Source organism: Ostrea edulis, chromosome 10 (assembly GCF_947568905.1).
Source record: "Ostrea edulis chromosome 10, xbOstEdul1.1, whole genome shotgun sequence".
Taxonomy (NCBI): domain Eukaryota; kingdom Metazoa; phylum Mollusca; class Bivalvia; order Ostreida; family Ostreidae; genus Ostrea; species Ostrea edulis.
This window is the reverse complement of record NC_079173.1, coordinates 19,044,218-19,064,280: the sequence shown is the minus strand read 5'-3', so window position 1 is coordinate 19,064,280 and position 20,063 is coordinate 19,044,218. Positions and strand designations below refer to the sequence as shown.

Sequence of the window (20,063 nt, the reverse complement as noted above, 5' to 3'; positions counted from 1 at the left end):
TATTTGCCTTAAATTTGGTTTTAAAGAAGTGATACAATTCCACCATCAACGATTTGTCTATTTTCTAATCATAATCATTTCCATTAAAACTTGTAGATCAAAAATTATTCAGTCATCTTGAAATAAAAACATCACGTCATTCTCTATCTGTTTATCATATTTAAATATCTTTCTTTATTGATTTGGGACGTTAATGGTAAAATAACAGATCAGGTTTAATACAGCTAGGAAAACTTATGGTCTGCCACTACCAACTTCCTATATGTATGTAGAAATATTCCACTTTCACGTGGGATGGTATCTACGTCGTCCAGCTGATTCAAGAAACAAGCGCATGTTCTGCGTATGATCGATTTGGTTTGTAATTTCCCATTAGCCCAAATCAAATTCCCAACTTATAGTTTATATAGGTGTACGGGTGGCAACACCTCCGAGGCAAATTTACATTATAATGAGAACTAATGTTGAAAAGTAACTAGTAATAAGTCAGAACTACAGTTGCTAGGCCTTCAACTCTACATTGAGATATATCGACGACGCTTTACCTATTAACAAAATCATTTTCAATCATATGTTGATTGGATATTTTCAAATTAACTTGAAATAAAAAACACCACATATACCTCTACATCTGCTTCGTACTTAGATATTTTATTGAAAATAAATCTTTACGACAAACTAACGACACCCGGAATTATCTCAGCTTCTCCATCAACTTCCCATATCTAGATACCATGTAGCACCTCGTTATCGTTATGTTTTCAACAGTATTGTTTAAAGCCAACATTTCGCAAACTATATGCTCGTTATAACGATCTTATTTACCAATTCAAACTGCTGTTTAGTCAAATTATATCTAATGTTTTTCATACTAATTCTTAGGTTATTCTTTACAAACTGGTGATGGTAAATCTTAACAGCAAACTAATGACACGCGGAATGATTTCATTTTCTCCATCAACTTTCCATATCTAGATAAAATGTAGCATCTTGTTCTCCTTATGCTCTCTTTTTAATCAAGGCAGGCTTCTTAAAAAGAAGTTGATATTACAGGAATTTCAACAGTATCGTTTATGGTCAACATTTTGCAAATTCTATCCTCTTATTAACTATCTAATTTACCAATACAACCTGCAGTTGAGTCAAATTATATCTAATGTTTTCATACTAATTATTAGGTCATTTTATTTATAATGTATATCGACGACGTTTTACCTATTAACAAAATCATTTTTATTCATATATGGATTCGAAATATCCAAACAAATTTGAAATAAAAGACACTACATATACCTCTACACCTGCTACGTACTAAAATATTTTATTGAAAAAAAGATCTTGACAGCAAACTAATGACACACGAAATGTGTTCAGCTTCTTCATCATTTTCCCATATCTACATGACATGTAGGAACTAGTCCATTGTCACTGTATATGGTGTTTATATACCTCAACTGATTCGATACCCCAAACCTTGTTCTCCTTATGATATTTTTTAATCAAGGCTGGCTTCTTACAAACAAATTGATATTACAGGAATTTGAACAGTCATGTTTAAAGTCAATATTTCACAAATTATATGCTTGTTTTAACGATCTAATTTACCAATACAACCTGACGTTGTGTCAAACTATGTCTAAAGTGTTTCATACTAATTGTTAAGCCATTCTTTACACACTGGTGTTGACTGCGGATCACACCGTTTATAGGGCCTATGGTAGATGTGACCGGTCGACACGGGATGCTTAGTCGGTCGATAGGGAATGCTTACTCTTCTTAAATACCTGTTCCCATGTGTAGTTTACCCAAGGATCCATTTTTGATCCAACTCTTAGTTTTGTATTCCTTATAATAGATATAAGATTCATCACTGTTCAACATTGTTCATTATCTTCACCTCCTCAGCATACAAATAATTGTTATGTATATACATATACTTACAGTGTCTCTAGCTTCGTCAATGCATCAAAGATTCCATTTGGTAACGTTGTTATGGCATTGCTACTCAAGTATCTGAATCAAAAAGATTTCCTGATTAACCTTAATTGAGCAACGCTCCAATGATGAAATATATAATATTCTAAAATGATTAAATACGCGAAAGCATGATATTTGCCTTAAATTTGATTTTAAAGAAGTGATACAATTCCACCATCAACGATTTGTCTATTTTCTAATCATAATAATATGCATTAAAACTTGTAGATCAAAAAATTATTCAGTCATCTTGAGATAAAAACATCACATCATTCTTTATCTGTGTGTTATATTTAAATATCTTTCTTAATTCATTTTGGACGTTAATGGTAAACAAAGACATGAGGTTTATGACAGGTAGGAAAAATTATGGTTCGCCACCATCAACTTCCTATATGTATGTAAATATATTCCACTATCACGTGGGAATATATCTACGTCGTTCAACTGATTCAATAAACAAGCGCATGTTCTGCGTATGATCGATTTGGTTTGTAATTTCCCATTAACCCAAATCAAAATCCCAACTTATAGTTTATATAGGTGTACGGGTGGCAACACCTTAGAGGCAAATTTACATTATAATGAGAACTAATGTTGAAAAGTAACTAGTAATAAGTCAGAATTACAGTTGCTAGGCCTTCAACTCTACATTGAGATATATCGACGACGCTTTACCTATTAACAAAATCATTTTCAATCATATGTGGATTGGATATTTCCACATGATCTTGAAATAAAAAACATCACATACACCTCTACCTTTGCTTCGTACTTCGATATTTTATTGAAAATAAATCTTTACGACAAACTAACGACATATGGAATTATTTCAGCTTCTTCATCATCTTCCCATATCTACATAATATGTAGCACTACTTCTCATTCACCTGTATGTGGTGTTTATATATCTCAACTGCTTCGATACCCAAAACCTTGTTATCCTTATGATCTTTTTTTAATCGAGGCTGACTTTTTACAAACAAGTTGATATTACAGGAGTTTCAACAGTCTCGTTTAAGGTCAATATTTCGCAAATTCTATGCTCGTTATAACGATCAAATTTACCAAAGCAATCTGCAGTTAAATCAAATTATGTCTAATTGTTTCATATTAATTGTTAGGCCATTCTTTACACACTGATTTTAACTGCGGATCAGTCCAATTATAAGGCTCATGGTAGATGTGACCGGTCGACAGGGGAAGCTTAATCGGTCGATAGGGAATGCTTACTCTTCTTAAACACCTGTTCCCATATCTGGTTTACCCAGGGGTCCATGTTTGTCCAACTCTTAATTTTGTATTTCTTATAATAGATATAAGATTCATCACTGTTCAACATTGTTCATTATCTTCACCTCCTCTGCATACAAATAATTGTTATGTATATAGATATACTTACAGTTTCTCTAACTTCGTAAATGCATCAAAGATTCCATTAGGTAACGTTGCTAATTGATTTTCTTTCAAGTCTCTGAATCAAAAATAGTCCCTGATAAACCTAATTGATCAACGTTGCAATGGTGAAATAGATACTATTCTATAATGACTAAATACGCGGAAGTTTGATATCTGCACTACATTTGGTTTTAAAGAAGTGATACAATTCCACCATGAACGATTTGTCTATTTTCTAATAAAAATAATTTCCATTAAAACTTGTAGATCAAAAAATAGTCAGTCATCTTCAAATAAAAGCATCATATACTTCTCTATCTGTGTGTTATATTTAAACATCTTTCTTTATTGATTTGGGACGTTAATGGTAAACAAACACATACGGTTTATGACAGCTAGGAAAACTTATGGTCCGCCACCATCAACTTCCTATATGTATTTAGAAATATTCCACTATCACCTGGGATGGTATCTACTTCATCCAACTAATTCAATAAACAAGCGCATGTTCTGCGTATGATCGATTTGGTTTGTAATTTCCCATTAACCCAAAACAATTTCCCAACTTATGGTTTTTATAGGTGTACGGGTGGCAACACCTTAGAGGCAAATTTGCATTATAATAAGAACTAATGTTGAAAAGTAACTAGTAATAAGTCAGAAGTACAGTTGCTAGGCCTTCAACTCTACCTATGGAGATACCAACGCCCTTTTACCTATTAACAATATCATTTTCAATCATATGTGGATTGGATATTACCACATTAACTTGAAAAAAAACCCACCACATATACCTCTACATCTGCTTCGTACTTAGATATTTTAATGAAAATAAATCTTAACAGCAAACTAATGGCACACGGACTGATTTCATCTTCTCCATCAACGTTCCATATATAGATAACATGTAGCACCTTGTTCTCCTAATGCTCTTTTTTATATCATGACAGACTTCTTACAAAGAAGTTGATATTACAGGAATTTCAACAGTATTATTTATTGTCAACATTTCGCAGATTCTATGCTCGTTATAACGATCAAATTTACCAATACAACCTGTCGTTGTGTCAAATTATATCTAATGTTTTTCATACTAAAAAAAAAAAATCCTGATTAACCTTGATTGATCAACACTCCAATGATGAACTATATAATTTTCTAAATTTATTCTATTAGCGACATCATGGTATTTGCAATAGATTTGCCTTTGAACAAGTAATTTAAAGCCATCATGAACGGTTTGTCTTTTTTCTAATAATTATATTTTCCATTAAATCTGTTGATAAGAAGTTACCCAGTCAACTTGAAATAAAAGCATCAGATAATTTTGTTATATATATATCTGAATATCTCTTTTTATTGATTTGGGACGGGTTTTTTTTAGCATATAATATACATTTGATGTACATGTATATACTCAACATATTATATGTCTTTAAAATAAATTAATTATCATACATATTATAGTTTTCATGTCAGATTCTGAACAAAACTGCATAAATGCGATGAGTATGAAACCTGATATATGTAATTATATTCATCTAAAATATAAGTTGCATTAATGGACAACACATATATTATGTATCAATAGGCAAAATATACATAAAGAATATACACATATATTTCTGAAGTTTGCCATATCAATTTGGGACGTTAATGGTAAACGAACACATAAGGTTTATGGCAGCTAAGAAAAATTAAGGCCCGTCACCATCAACTTCCTATATGTATATAGAAATATCCCACTATCACTTGGGCATGGTATATACGTTCCTCAAATGATTCGATAAACAAGTGCATTAGTGTTTGATTAATTTTGTTTTGTAATTTCGCATTGACTCAAAGCAATTTACCAACTTAAAGTTTATATAGATGAACGGGTGGCAACACCTTATAATCAAATTTGCCCTATAACGTGAACCAATGTTGAAAAGTGACTGTCGCATTAAATTCTCCTTATTCTCTTTTTGTATGTAATGTATATACATATGCTCTTATTATGCGTATATATCGGATACACACCTAATCCTATTTGGAAACGCTTTTTACTTTGCCCTAATTGGAATCCCACTTCAATGGACTTTAAACCACCAGCCCGTGCAGAATTCAGTTTGGACACGGCAGTCTAGCAGGATTGACATTTTCATACTTCTCTGCATTTAAGTTTATATTGATCAACAAACTTTTTCCGATTCTTGACATGGCATATTCATGAAACTGCATATGATCCAGCTTTTCTGAGGTAAGGTGTTTTATTTACTACTCAGTAGTTTGTCTATTGTTTTATGTTATTTTAACAGTCCTAAAACATCCAGTTACCGAGTTCCTTAGTGTTAACTTAATTTCATACATGTGATTTTCATTCGTTTCAAAATGGTACTAATTGAAACAAGTGTTCAGTGCAAAATTATATTCATAAAGTTTTTGTCCAATATCTGCAAATACATAGCAATCCAATGTAAAATTTCAATGCATTTGTGGAGTCTTTCCAATAGACAACAGTATAAATGTATTGTCTTAAACAGACGACATGTCCAGGATGTTATCTGCAAATAAAACAATGTTTCGTGTGTATTTATGTGTAAAGTAACGCCACTCAGTGCGTATAAGTAATATATCACAATCTATAGATGTGTATCAAAACAGTTCCTCTCCCTGTGGTCTACTACAACTATCCTGATGTAACCAGGTTATGCAGGATGTGGAGAGTAATAGTATAGTACAACAACAACCAAGCTGCAGGAGTGGGTACACCGGTCAAACCCACAGAGGTCTAAGCTAATGAGCCAAGGTCATGGACACTTGTAGAATTAGGATCATGTTCTTTATGAAATATTGTAGATAATAAACTATTTATGTCTACATTGTGACTTTTTAATGTGTTAGATTGACATGGTTACAGCCAGCTCGTCCATCTGTGACAGTGACCAGTAAATTCTTCGAACTATAGTTGTTAGGCTGTTAACTTTACATCTAGATATATCAACCATATTTTACCTATTAACAAAATCATTTTCATTCATATGTCGATTTGATATATCCAAACAAATTAGAAATAAAAAAAAACACCACATATACCTCTACACCTGCTTCATACTTAGATATTTTATTTAAAATAGATCTTAACGTTAAACTAATGACACGCGGAATGATTTGAGCTTCTCCATCAACTTTCCATATCTACTTAACAGGTAGCAACTAATCCATCATCACCTGTAAATGGTCTTTATATAAACCAACTGCTTCGCAATGCAAAACCCTTTTCTCTGTATGATCCCTTTTCAAAGCAAGACGGGCTCCGTACAAAATAGTTGAGGTTAAAGGAATCTCAACAGTCTTGTTTAGTGTTAGCATTTTGCAAATTATATGGTAGTTATGATAATCTAGTTTGCAAATACAACCTGCCATTGTGTCGAACGATGTTTGACGTGCTTCGTATAAATTGCTAGGTCTTTTTTATACACATTAATTCTGACTACTCATTATTCTGTTTTCCTCATCAAGATATATGACTCAGGAAGGATGTGACCGGTCACAGGTATGAATACTCTTTCTAACCATATCATCCCAACGAACAGTGATCGATTTCATAACTCATATAAGCGGGTCACATTCGCCGTGAGCCCTATATCCTAATCAGGTATTCGACGTTAACCGTAGTCAAAATCAGTGTGCCAAGAACGGACTAACAATCGGTATGAAACACGTCAGATAGCATATGACTCAATGAAAGGTTGTATTGACGAACTAGATCGTTATAGCGACTATAGGAGTTGCAAAATGCTCACTTCAATCGAGACTGTTGAAACTCTTTGTTTCCCAATAGCTTGCCTTGAATTGTGCTACTTTTTTAGCTGACCTGTTTTATATTCTCATGAGCTAAAATTTATTCAAAGGATTCTACATGACAAAAAACATCTTTCCTGATCTTCCAATCGACATTTCGAAATATTGTGAAGTCGAAATAAAAAACATATAGCCTTCTGCTTCTGTATCGTACTTATTGAACATACATTTTAAAAGGAAAATAAGCACTCAACCTGATGAGAAACACGATGACTTCAGCTTCTTCATCATAAACCTTGATTTATATCTATTTATCAGTATTCAATTATCACTTTTATTTGGTATTTATGTCCCTGAATTGAGTCGATGCGCAAGATATTGTTATGCTGATGATAAATTTTTAAATCGAGGCAAAGTACTGAAAAACAGTTGATATTACAGGAGTCTCAACAGTCTCGATTAAAGTCAACATTTCGCAAATTCTATGCTATTATATCGATCTAATTTACCACTACAACCTGCCGTTGAGTCAAATTATGTCTGATATGTTTCACAGTAATTATTAGGCCATTCTTTACACATTGTTGTTCACTACGGATCACTACGCTTACAGGGCTCATGTAGGATGTGACCGGTCGACAGGGGATACTTAGTCGGTCAATTGGGAATTCTTACTCTTCTTAAACATCTGTCCCCATGTCTGCTTTACCCAGGGGTCCATGTTTCTTCAATTCTTTATTTTACATTGCTTACAATAGATATAAGATTCATCACTGTTCAACATTGTTCATTATCTTCACCTCCTCTGCATACAAATAATTGTTATGTATATACATATACTTACAGTGTCTGTAGCTTCGTCAATACATCAAAGATTCTATTCGGTAACATTGTTATGGCATTGCTACTCAAGTGTCTGAATTAAAATACTCCTGATTAACCTTAATTGATCAACACTCCAATGATGAAATGTATAACTTTCTAAAATGATTCAATACGCAAATGCATGATATTTACACTAAACAATAGTTTAAATCCATGATGAATGATTTGTCTATTTTCTAAAAATTATAGTTTCCATTAAATTTGTTGATCAGAAAGTATCCAGTCAACTCGAAATAAAAGCATTGCACGATTCTCTATCTGTGTTTTATATTTGAATCTCTTTATTTATTGATTTGGAACGTTAATGGTAAAGAACAGATAAGGTTTATGACAGGTAAGAAAAATTAAGGTCCGTCACCATGAACTTTTTATATGTATGTATAAATATTCCACTATTACCTGGGATGATATCTACGTCACCCAACTGGATTGATAAACAAGGACATGTTCTGCGTATTATCGATTTCGTTTGTAATTTCGCATTGACTCAAACGAATTCCCAACTTTTAGTTTGTATAGATGCACGGGTGGCAACACCTTAGATGCAAATTGGCATTATAATGAGAAACAATGTTGAAAAGTGACTAGTAATTTGTCAAAATTACAGTTGTTAGGCCTTCAACTTTACATTTAGATATATCGACGACGTTTTACCTATTAACAAAAATAATATTCATGTAAAACTTATGCGGTACCAATTTTGATGCACCAGATGCGCATTTAGATCTATCGATTCGATATGTTAGGCCTTCAATTCTACATATAGATATATCATCGACGTTTTACCTATTAACACAATCATTTATATGTCGATTCGATATTTCCACATGGACTTGAAATAAAAAAGCAACACATATACCTCTACATAAGCTTGGTACTTAGATATTTTATTGAAAATAGATCTTAACGGCAAACTGTTGACCTACTAAATGACTTCAGCATCTCCATCAACTTCTCAAACATAACATGTAGAACATTCCATTATCACCTGTATATGATGTTTATATATATCAACTGATTCGATACGCAAGAGCTTGTTCTCCTTATGATCTTTTTTTATCAAGGCAGGCTTCTTACAAATAATTGCAAGTTGATATTACAGGAGTTTAAACAGTCTCGTTTAATGTCAACAATTAGCAAATTCTATGCTCGTTATAACGATCTAATTTACCAATACAATCCGGCGTTGAGTCAAATTATAGCTAATGTTTCTCATACTAATTGTTAGGCCATTCTCTACACACTGGTGGTGACTGATTGATCAACACTTCAATGATGAAATATATAATTTTTTAAAATGATTCAATAAGTGAAAACATGGTATTTGCACCAAATTTGGCTTTAAACAAATAGTTGAAATCAATCATGAACAATTTGTCCATTTTCTAATAATAATAATGTCCATTAAGGATATACTCTAGTGGTAATTTTACCGCGAGTGGGTCGTCATACTCTTTAAAGTCGTAAATCTGGGTATTGCCTGTATTTTATTTTGTATGCACACAGTACAACATTAATATGTGTTTTTGTTTGTAGGTAATGTAAATAAACTAACAAAAATTAATTGAGAGATGACAATTTTTTTTCTTATTTTCTCATTTTACGACATTCATGATGACGTTACGATTGTAAAGAAACTCGAGCTCCAAGACGCACACTGTACGATGTCGTATTTAAAGTATATTCTAAAGCAGTCCAGAAACATATAGGGCAATTCGTTAGAAGTATAACGGCAGTTATAGATCAGGCTGTATTCGATATTCTCACAAGTGAAAGGAAGACAAAGAAAATTACAGACAAGCAGCCGCAACCACACACAAGCTGACACAGTACGTGTACTGTACATAGTGTCGGACGAGAGGGGTGAATGGAAGAATTTTAGCGATGCAGTACCCCAACAAGAGTTGCTGATATAGTGTTGAATGAATTGATAAGTTTTTCAATATACAAGAAGTTTTTTATGAAAATAAAATCTACAAACTATGTAGATATGTACCTAAACTGATCTGCGATCTTTCCGATCCCGCCAAGTCGGTCATGAGCGAATCTCGCTCCTAACGTTCAATGTATCATTATTGAAGCATCATTTTGATTAAAAAGTGTAATCCATATCATTGTTTTAAAAAATCACCAAAGTATACAGCGAATTTAATTCGTTAAAAAGAGTACAAAAGGAAAACAAGTGGGGGGTCTCCCATCTAGAGAATTATGGCGCGATATTCGTGTATAAATTAGTTAAAACAAAAGATAATTTTGTTGACTATATACACATGCATAGATATGTTTATTTTGGGCTATTAGATCGATAATTTATTTCTAATCAGTTCTGGAAAATTAAATTATTTTATCAAACTATTATTTTAATTATTCCTTCAAAGTGTAATTGTCAAACAGTTTTTATAATGTTCAAATTTGTTTATAGGGTATTGAAAATGCACATTTAAAAAAAAATCCTGATTAGAATGTCAGCATATATTTCAAAAACAGTCATTTATGCACTAACAAATTCATATATAACATTTTGCATTGGAAATTATTTTAGAGTAACAATTTGTTGAACAAGGCATTGAAACATAATCCTTGGCTAGACACAAATTGGAGTTAGTTGAAGTTGGTGTATTAGCAGTCTGGTGGTAAAGCTAATAATATATTCTGTTCTGTTGTTAAAAAATTGCAGTATTGATAGAAATTTAGTTCCAATGTTTGCTTTTTAGCTACATCCATTTGGTAACCACAGTGAGAGGGATGAGTTGTACTATCATCATATGTAGAACCATACCAGAAAGTGCAGATTTCTTCCTCATGCCCACATGGAAGTTGACTGTAAAAACTAGTTTCTGGATAACTCAAGTACTTTGCATTCAATTCAAACCAAATTTGGACACATGGATGCATACAAAGAAGGAAAGATGCCTATCAATTTTGGGATCAGAAGGTCAAATATCAAGGTCACATTGGATGGAGATTAGAAAATTATGATGCGGGAGCATATGTTTAACACATTCTATAGATAAAAATGAATTAGTATTGTTTATATGTATATATTATTTATGTTTTCTGATTATGTATCATATAATGAAATAAATATATAGAATTTTTAAATAAGAATTGGAAAATAAACATTTAATAACAAATCGTATATTTTTATTGTTTAGAATGTATGTCAGTGTAAGAAGGGGGGTGGGGACACAAAATGGTGCAAAACTTTCTTCCAATACACACTATCCCACACTTTTTTTTTCATTTAAATTAAGCACAATATGATTGGAATCTATATTAGTAATTTCAGAAAAAGTTTGATAGAGATGTTCTTCCTAGGTTTATTTTTTTAATTAAATATGTCTTCAAATTCGTGTGATAATTTATACAATTATGTTAATTAATACTTGAATTAATACTTGAATAATTGTAGAATTGGTGATATATTTTATGTAAAAGTTATTGAAATAATCAATTATACTTAGTTTTAATATAATAAAAGAAAACCAACATTATTATGTCCTTAATATTTGTGCTATATTGTGTTTCTTGTGAAAATTGGTGATTTTCATGAAAAATTACGTTTCAGCAAAGGGACAACTTTGAGGAGCTGTAATTTTCTGAAGTCCACACTAACATACCCCTTTTCATCTTTTAAATGTCTTTCGGATAAAGATAAGTATCAGTTAAAATGGTTTATCAAAAAAGTTTGATACTTCTGAAAAAAATCAAAACCGGAGAGAACATCCTTAAACGTGTTGATCAGAAATTATCCAGTCAACTCGAAATAAAAACATAAATTGATCCTCTATCTGTGTTTTATGTCTGAGGCTTTTTCTTTATTGATTTGGGATGTTAATGGTAAACGAACATATCAGGTTTATGGTAGCTAGGGAAAACTAAGGTCCGCCACCATCTCCCTATATGTATGTATAAATATTCCATTATCACGTGGGATGATATCTATATCGCCCAACTGATTTGATAAACAAGAACATGTTCTACGTATGATCGATTTAGTTTGTAATTTCGCATTGACACAAAACAAGTTCCCAACTTATATTTTATATAGATGCACGAGTGGCAAGACCTTAAATGCAAATTTGCAATATGATGCCATTATCATTATTTAGATAAATGCCTTCAATTTATGGGCAGGCGTGACAACTCCTGCAACATTGTTCCTGATTTCCAAACGTTTTAGCGACCTAGCATAATTATTACGTGTCAAGCCTAGTGACCCGGATCATTCATCACATTATTCGACCATCTTTAACTGTTGTCACTGTACACATCATAAGTGCAAATCGACTATCATCGTACAAAATGCCTCCAAAAAAGAGACGTGCGACTATGTCAACCAGAACGACAAAGCAGTCTAAAGTCAGAAAAATGCCTGATTCGTCGTCTCGGGCCAGTACAAGAGCTACGAAACCGGTTAAGAAAAAACAGACCCCAGGTCCATTCCTGCAGCTTGTGCAACCAAACCACCGCAACCCCTTGATGAGAGGGAAGGCTCCGTTATCAACCCACAGCCGGGAGCGAGTGTGGTGGGTGCATCAGGTAACGTTATTGATTTTGCTGGGCTTGACTCAGATACTGATGGCTTGTATCATTCCGATACTAATTTTGCTGTATTGGGTGAAAGTAGATCTTGTGAATTTAGTACGGGTCTTTCGTTTGGCGAACAGGTCCATGTCAATCGGCTTGTATCAGATGCAAGCATCTTTGATCATATAGGTATGCATGTGCCGCAGGCCATTAAGTCAAAAATATGGGAGGGTCAATACATTGACTTGCCTCTATTATTGAAACAAGCACGTGACTTGCGCACCGAGTCTCATGTTACGGGTGAACTGGTAATTAAAAATGGGCAAATTACCATAGAGAAACAACAACTCAAGACAATTGATAGCATCCATATATGGAAAACTGCGTTTATGATTTATATGTCCATATTTCAGGAAAAGTCTCCACACAAAGGCCAGGAACTACTCAAATACGTGCACAATATTCGCCTGGCAGCAAATCAATTAGGGCATTTCTGGTGGGCCAAGTATGACGAACAGTTCCGACTCAAAAAAGAGCGGCACCCCACCCTACAATGGGGAGTTGTAGACTCAGAATTATGGGTTATGCACATTTCCTCCCCACAGTCTGATCAATCTAACTAATATTTGACAGTGGGAATAAGGCCCCCTTTTCGTAACAACTTCAGTCGAAAACCACAAGCCACCCAGGGTCCTAATTCAAAGGGAGGGGGGTATGGTCCCAAAGCCACTGCAGCAGCCAACAATACAATTAAGTCCACAGGCGTCTGTTTTGCGTTTAACAGGGGCTCCTGTGTAGGTTTCGACACAAGTTGATATTACAGGCGTTTAAACAGTCGTGTTTAAAGTCAACAGATTCTATGCGATGTTATAACGATCTAATTTACCAATACAACCTGCCGTTGAAACAAATTATATCTAATGTGTTTCATACTAATTGTTAGTCTATTCTTTACACACTGGTATTGCCTGCGGATGACTCATGGTATATATAGGGCTCATGGTAGGTGTAGCAATTTTGTATGACTTATAATAGATATAAGATTCATCACTGTTCAACATTGTTAATTATTTTCATTTCCTCCGCATACAAATAATTGTTATGTATATAAATATACTTACAGTGTCTTTAGTTTCGTCAATGCATCAAAGGTTCCATTTGGTAACGTTGCTAATTTATTTCTCTCCAGGTCTCTGAATCAGAAATATGTCCTTAATAACCTTAATTGATCAACACTGCAATAATGAAATATATAATTTTCTAAACTTATTCCATCAGCGACAGCATGGTATTTGCACTAGATTTGCCTTTGAACAAGTGATTTAAATCCATCATGAACGGTTTGTCTATTTTCTAATAATTATATTTTCTATTAAATTTATTGATAAGAAATTATCCAGTCAACTCGAAATAAAAGCATTGAATGCAAGGTGAAGATAACGAACAGTCAGCAATCTCATAAGTCCTATGAACAATACAAAATAGATAGTTGGGTAACCACGGATCCCCTGGACACACGAGAGATGGGATCAGGTGTCTAGGAGGAGTAAGTATCCCCTGTTGACCGGTCACACCCGGCGTGAGCCCTATATCCTGATCAGGTAAACGGAGTTATCCGCAGTCAAAATCAGTGTGTCAAGAACGGCTACATCTCTCTTTATTGATTTAAGATGTTAATGATAAACGAACATATACGGTTTTTGGTATCTAGGGAAAACTAAGGTCCGCCACCATTTCCCTATATGTATGTAGAAATATTCAACTATCCACTGGGATGATATTTATATCGACTAACTGATTCGATAAACAAGCGGATGCCCTGAGTATGATCGATTTGGTTTGTAATTTCGCATCGACTCAAAACAAATCCCCAACTTATAGTTTTTATAGATGCACAGTTGGCATTATCTTATATCTAATTTAATAATGAGAACCAATGTTAAAGCCCGTCACCATCAACTTTCTATATGTATGTATAAATATTCTACTATCACCTGGGATGATATGTATGTCGGCCAACTGATTCAATAAACAAGTGCATGTTCTACGTATGATCGATTTCGTTTGTAAATTCGCATTGAATCAAAATAAATTCCAACTTATAGTTTATATAGATGTACGGGTGGCAACACCTTAGATGAAAATTGGCATTATAATGAGAACCAATGTTGAAAAGTGACTAGTAATAAGTCGGAACTACAGTTGTTTGGCCTTCAACTCTACATTTAGATATATCCACGACGCTTTACCTATTAACGAAATCACTTTCATTCACGTGTGGATTCTATATTTCCACATGGACTTGAAATAAAACAACAACAACATACACATTTACATCTGCTTTGTACTTAGATATTTTATTGAAAATAAATCTTTACGACAAACTAACGAAACATGGAATTATTTCAGCTTCTCCATTAACTTCCAATATCTACATAGCATATAGCAGTATCCCTTTATCATCTGAATATGATGTTTAATATTTCAACTGATTCAATACCCAAAACCTTGTTCTCCTTATGATCTTTTTTTTTTATTAAGGGATGTTTCTTACACACGATTGCAAGTTGATATTACAGGAGTTTCAACAGTCTCGTTTAAGGAGACCATTTTGCGAATTCTATGCTCGTTATAACGATCTAATTTACCAATACAACCTGCCTTTGAGTCAAATTATGTCTAATGTGTTTCATGCAAGGTGAAGATAACGAACAGTGATCAATCTCATAACTCCTACAAGCAATACAAATTAGATAGTTGGGCAAACACGGACCCCTGGACAAACCAGAGGTGGGATCGGGTGCCTAGGAGGAGTAAGCATCCCCTGTTGACCGGTCACACCCGCCGTAAGCCCCATATCCTGATCAGGTAAACGGAGTTTAACTAATTGTTAGGTCATTATTTACACACTGGTGTTGACTGCGGATCACTCCGGTTATAGAGCTCATGGTAGATGTGACCGGTCGACAGGGGATCCTTACTTTTCTTAAACACCTGTTCCCATGTCTGGTTTACCCAGGGGTCCATGTTTGTCCAACTCTTAATTTCGTATTGCTTATAATAGATATACGATTCATCACTGTTCAATATTGTTCATTATCTTCACTTCCTCTGCATACAAATAATTATTATGTATATAGATATACTTACAGTTTCTCTAGCTTCGTCAATGTATCAAAAATTCCATTTGGTAACGTTGCTATTTTATTTCCCCACAAGTATCTGAATCAAAAAGATTTCCTGATTAATCATAATTGATCAACGCTCAAATGAAGAAATAAATCATTTTCTAGACTGATCCAATCTGTGACAGCATATTTTGGACTAAATTTGGTTTTAAACAAGTAATTTGAATCCATCACGAACGGTTAGTCAATTATCTAATAATTATATTTTGATTTAAACGTGTTGATCAGAAATTATCCAGTCAACTCGAAATAAAAACATCACAGAATTCTTCATTTGTGTTTTATATCTGAATCTCTCTTTTTTTTTTATTGATTTGGGACGTTAATGGTAAACGAACACATAGGTTTTATGGCAGCTAAGAAAAAAATAAGGTCCGTCACCATCAACTTCCTATATGTATGTAAAAATATTTCACTATCACATGTGTATGATATCTGCGTCACCCAAATGATTCGATAAACAAGCGCATCTGTGTATGATTGATTTTGCTTTTTAATTTCTTATTGACTCAAAAGAAATTCCCAACTTATAGTTTATATAGATGCACGGGTGGCAACATCTTATATGCAATTTACTTTATAATGTGAACCAATGTTGAAAAATGAATGTTAAATTAAATTCCCCATATTCTCATTTTGTGTGTAATGTAAATAGCATTCTCTTATTCTGTGTATATAACACACCTCAAATTTTGTGTGGAGCCTTTTTTATTGTGCCCTAATTGGAGCCTCACTTCACTGGACTTCAAACCGCCAGTCAGTGCTGAATTCAATTTGGACACGGCAGTCTAGCAGAAAGGACGCTTTTATACTTCTCTGCATAACAGTTTAAATTAATCAGCAAACTTTTTTCCATTTCTATACATGATATATATGTAAAGCTGCATATAACCCAGCTTCTCTGAGGTAAGGTGTTTTATTTACTACTCAGCAATTTGTATATTGTTTTATGTTGTTTTAAAAGTCATAAAACATCTAGTTACGGAGTTGCTTTGTGTAACTTAATTTCATACATGTGATTTTCATTAGTATCAAAATGGCACTACTGTATATCAGGATTTTTCTGCGTCATATTTTTCCCGCGAGTTCAGAACCTAAAACAGTATATCAAATTTATGCGAATGAAATATTCACTATTTCAAAGTCATAGCGAAAAAATAATTCACGATTATTTATACTTATAAAGGAGTTGAGGGGAGAAGCCAGCATTTTTACCTATAACTCGTAATTGTTTATGTAAAATTCAGTCAATGAAACGATTTACAAGATTTCCTAGTTACTGTCGCAATTATAATCAAATCTGGATATGGATGATATTCCTATTTCTTTGAATCCGTCTCTGACCATTTCGGGTTTTGTTCGCACGTAATCATATGCATAGAGATTTGTCAGCCATTTTAATCCGAGTGGCTTGATCCGGGTTAGAGATAAATCGAATTGTTGGTATAGTAACATAAATCATTGTTCGTTAACTATAATGATACTCATACAAAATATTTATCAATAACTATTTTCAGTTTAAAACGATAAACCATGCACCGTTACATGTGTGAGTAGCTCAGGTATAATTATACATTGATTGAAACAAAGAACGTACTCCCATTTCAATAGATTGTCATATTTTGAATAAACACCGAAGCTTACATACCTGTTACTTGGCGATTATCAGATATAGGGGGAACGGAAGACAGAACTTTCACCGCACTATTACCTTATGCTATATAACTCTACTACAAAAACAAAACTTTGAATCAAATTTACGAGGATTTATTCTCGGCGATTCGGAAATCGTCGCGAACAAAGTGGAAAATAGAAACACGCGAAAAAATCCCCGATAAACGGTAATTGAATCAAGTGTTCACTGTATGGTGCGGCATTGTAGTCATCAAGTAGACTTTGTCCCACATGTGTAAATGCATAACAATGCAATGTAAAACTTCTATGTGTTTGTGGAGTAAAATGTATACAGAGCCTTTCCAATTGACAAAGGTATAAATGTATAGTCTTAACAGAAGGTATATCCAGGATATTATCTGGAAATAAGCTAATGTTGTGTGTGCATTTATGTGTAATGTAACGCCATTCAGTGCGTATAAGTAATATACATGTATTACATTTTATGTACAGCTAAAAAGTGATGTTCATTTCTTAAATAGATAGTTCTAATTTTTAATTCTAATTTGTGGGGATATCATATCTACCTTCCTATGCTGCTTCCTTGCAATGACACAGCAACTGGGATAACACCAGAGAATCACGCACCCCGTGTACAGGTCGTATATTGTATTTTACGACTTCCACACAATCATTGCACGAACGAAAGTTGCTAATCGGACATTAAAGGTACTGTAGTTTAAGTTTGTTGTGCAAAAAATTAATTTTACAAATAGTGTAGTGTCGTGGGGCATTCAAAGGGCTTTTCACAGCTCTGGAACGACTTTGGGAGATCGCACAAGGGCTATTATAAAAGTGTTCGATAATCTAACAATTTTCATACGACCATCATACAAATTTCCCCGAACCTCTTTACAATAAGTTGTGTAAAAATAACACTGAAATATAAACAATATCCAATAAGTTTTTGAGATGCCCTAAATCGTACAGAAAACAGCATACTAAATAATCACAAGACCACCGTTGCCAATGTAAACCGAGCTTTATAGAACAGTACTTCTCATTATACAACAGGGGGCGATAACCGTCCAAGATGCGTTGAATTATCGATATCACACACGTTTTAATTATGTGTTTGTAAATGCTGAAGATTGTGCAACTACTAGTAATTGAGATGGATTAGCGGAATTATTTGCCCCAGTGATAGGAACAATGCAAATACATTGTGACATCGGAATAGAAAAACTGCACATGAAGAGCATAGTCATGGTTTTAATGGCTGAAGACCGTCCATGGAGTTAATGTGGGTCAGTACGTTTCTACTTGCTACGATAATCATAGATTTGTTTCTTAAAGTTGACGAAAACGACGATGAAGTTTTCATTACTTTTTTGCACGGAAGACAGAAACATTACCAGGAGCGTGAACCTTGTTTAAATTGTCAAGTAATCCTGACGAGCTACGAGTTTAACAAATTAAAGCAAATAACAAAGTCTCTGAACCCATTAATCATGACAGAATTGGAAATAAATTTTAAAAAGGAAAAGCAACGACAAAGTGTGCGTTTAAAGTAACAGAGTAAAAAGGTTTGATGTTTGATGGTTATAACGTACTCTGTATTGCTTGAAATTTTGTCATGTTGTTGAATAAGGAATTCAGGTAATAAATGACATCATTAGAGGTAGTAAAAGTGTTTTAAAGACAATAAGAGAATTTATCTTCAATTACTCATCTAGATATTCATTAGTTTTAGTATTCAATTGCTAAATGATAATCTGGTAAACTATGCTGCGTTTCTTGTAATCTACTTTCCTTATGTTTTTGAGTGACTTTAGTATGACATCCGCATTTGGGGAGTCTTTAGAATAAGTTTTTTTAAATATCAATTTCTGATTAAATTAGCATTTGTAATAAAATCTATTTGAAGGTTTGCAATGATTTGTAAGATAACCAAAAGAAAAAGAGATATATCCCAGTGAACTCGAAATAAAGACACCACAGAGTCGTCCACTCCTGCGCCATACTTAGATATTTTATTAAAAGTGGATATTAACGGCAAACCAACAACTCGATTTTACGACAAACGGGATGATTTCAACTTCTCCATCGTCAACTTCTCCATCGTCAGCTTCCCATATTATGTAGCAATATTTCATTATCACCTGCATATTGTCATTATATATCTCGACTGATTCAATACACAAGAGCTTGTTCTGTGTATGGTTAGTTTTTGAATTGAATCAGGCTACTGACAATGCCTCGTTTAAAGTCAACTTCTATGGTCGTTATAACTATCTAGTTTGAAAATACAACCTATAGTTGTATTTAATTATATATAAATCATTTGTATATAAATCATTTTTATTGACAAGATGTCTACGGGCTCAAAGGTCATATAAGTGCACATTTTTGCAATTTTTTCTCTCAAATATATATATTACCACCCCTCTCACTGGATTAGAGTCAAAGATAGGAAATTCTAAATGTATGAGCTGATGTGCCTTTGAAAATACTACAAGAGCATCACAATCAAATAAATCAGTTTTATTGACAAACAAATATTGTTGGTTGCTAAGTTACAACACTCAGATTTTATAGTTTTCGTGCGACGCGCGTCGATCGCTTTTATAGCGAAGACATTTTGTCGCTAATTTTAAAGAAAACCGCGCAGCATGTCCCAATTTC

At 33.6% G+C, this 20,063-nt stretch overlaps 1 protein-coding gene and 1 long non-coding RNA gene across 2 annotated transcripts in view; both read right to left on the bottom strand.

Annotated features, from left to right (window-relative positions):
• The window catches only part of LOC130051024 (vasorin-like), a 291,342-nt gene that overhangs the window by 134,250 nt on the left and 137,029 nt on the right, over positions 1-20,063 (bottom strand). The window lies entirely within an intron of this gene.
• LOC125672945 (uncharacterized) overlaps positions 13,704-20,063 on the bottom strand; it is a 24,554-nt gene continuing 18,194 nt past the window's right edge. The window contains exons 5-6 of the long non-coding RNA XR_008799420.1: positions 15,727-15,798; positions 13,704-13,769 (exon numbers count right to left, since the gene is read on the bottom strand). This is a non-coding gene — a long non-coding RNA (uncharacterized LOC125672945). The remainder of the gene's footprint in view (positions 13,770-15,726; positions 15,799-20,063) is intronic.